General features: G+C 35.9%; 1 long non-coding RNA gene across 1 annotated transcript in view; it reads right to left on the reverse strand.

The window, feature by feature from the left end:
- Positions 1-1,966, reverse strand: part of LOC142469162 (uncharacterized) — a 6,326-nt gene extending 4,360 nt beyond the window's left edge. Inside the window, exons 1-2 of the long non-coding RNA XR_012788976.1 lie at positions 1,770-1,966; positions 703-758 (exon numbers count right to left, since the gene is read on the reverse strand). This is a non-coding gene — a long non-coding RNA (uncharacterized LOC142469162). The remainder of the gene's footprint in view (positions 1-702; positions 759-1,769) is intronic.
- Between the last annotated feature and the right edge of the window lie 252 nt (positions 1,967-2,218).

The following is a 2,218-nucleotide window of genomic DNA, read 5'->3' on the forward strand; positions in this document are numbered from 1 at the left end:
CTCTCACACATACTAACACTCCTTATTTTTCCATCCATATACACCAATAGGGACCACATAGTATCCACACACACTTTTAGTTGTGCTACAAACTCTCACATTTCCACACCCACCCACACCATTTATATCCCTCTCACTCCACACACACCTTGTGTAGAGCACTGTTTATACTGTGGGCTCTCCATTCATTTTTATTCACACTGATACACATACACACTCTTTCTTCACTTGCTTTCAGTTACCCTTTGACACCTCTAGCCATAAAACACATCCACACGGGGGAAGGAACAGCACAGATAACATTCCAAGAGACACTGTTTTTAAGTTATCCTTGCTTCATTCATTGTAACATCGCCGGAAGAAGAGATCAGTGTATCTCGAAAGCTCGCACAAATAAAAGCATTTCGTTAGCCACAGAACGGTATCATCTATTTATTTTTTGATTATGTGTATATATATATATATGTGTATATATATATATGTGTATATATATATATATGTATATATATATATATATATATATATAGTACTATATAAACTGGTATACATGTATTTTACAAACTAATACACTTCATGCTTCCTTGTGAAAGCACACTATTTTAATAATACAGGCATAATGTTTGAGAAATATCCTAAGTATGAGACTCTAACAGTATTGTGCTTAAACAAATGTTTATTACTTCATTCAATCATGTTTCTCACCATTTAAATAGGTTTCATACAAGGTATACTTACTGCCATCAATGTTGTGTGTACTCCTGCAATATTAAAAAAAATAAAATATAATATATAAATATATATATTTTTATAAGAGAGATATATTTAGATATATATATATACACACGTATTTAAACTCATGCAGACAGGGAGTTAACCAGACTTTCACATACACACAGAAATGTAAGCGGGGAAAAAACATTTCTTTTTGCAGGTGTGTGTTTGTACTGATATGCCTGGCTAAGAAATATTTTCACACAGTGGTCTTTGTTACTGTTCAAAAAAACACTATGTGAACGCATTCAAATTCTAGGGATGTTTTTCACAAACGAGATAAAAGAAGGAGAAATGTTTCTCCCACAATCCCATATCACAAACCACAACTGTTAACCCAAGTAGACAAACAAATCCAATTGGCGTTTGAAATAAGGAGTCAAAGTAGTTAGTTTTGTTGACCTTGACAAAGAAAAACAGGAGTTTGTTAGCCATTCAGCACATTCATTTTGATGAGCAAATAACACAGACCTGCACACAGCTTTTGTGCTACTCAGACATGGCTGATGAATTCGTTAACAATATTAATCCCCTTTTAGGGTATAAGTACATGATCTGTGAAGCCATCTTGAACAGTCGCGGACAGAAAGCAAGCACACGCCAAATCGATGATTTCATTCGAGCAAAATATCCTTATTACCAAGACCGTAAGCATGCACGGAATTTTAATTCCTCAATAAGATTCACTTTATCAAGTAATGAATTTTTTGAACGTGACCAGGATAAGCTACAACACACCTATGGTTTCTGGAAGATTGCCCCGGAAAAACAATTTCTCCTGAAAGACGGCACTTATATTGTCGTGAAAGGCATATTTATTCCTAATGGCAATAGCAATGTATCCGCTACTACTGATCCGTTTGAATCGATACGTGCTGCAATATCTGCAGCCTCCATTCCTGAAACCCACATTGTACAAGAACAAAAGTACTATGATTATGTACCAAGCCTTTCAGCTGAAAATGCATTGGAATGGGAACCCGAAGAAATGAACCTACCTCCCGACCAATTATTTGAAGAAAGCAGTGGCGATTCCTATGAGCGCATCCTGGAGGAGATATGTGTCATACTGGATTCAGCGGTTGGGTCAAGCGTGGATGAAAATGCCTTGCATTTCTGGAGCGACCAGTTGCAGCCAGGCGAAGAGTTAATTCTAGAAGAATGGTAAATATAACAATCGTTATGCGTTGACTCTGCGTTTAAATTTTTTTTTTTTTTGTAACCACCATTTTCACTTTCAATGCGTGGATACAGCGTAACATTGCAGACTGCATAACATGTAGCGATCACAAACAAATTGTTTCCTAATACAATATAGTAGAACCTGAAAGAGTAGTACACATTGCTGACGGTATACATATACGTACTTTCCTATCCCTTTAAACATATTAGCAACATTTTTCCATAACTCTAACACATACCTGTTTTGTTATCATGCAACATCTAC

This window comes from Ascaphus truei, chromosome 1, assembly GCF_040206685.1.
Source record: "Ascaphus truei isolate aAscTru1 chromosome 1, aAscTru1.hap1, whole genome shotgun sequence".
In the NCBI taxonomy this organism is placed as follows: domain Eukaryota; kingdom Metazoa; phylum Chordata; class Amphibia; order Anura; family Ascaphidae; genus Ascaphus; species Ascaphus truei.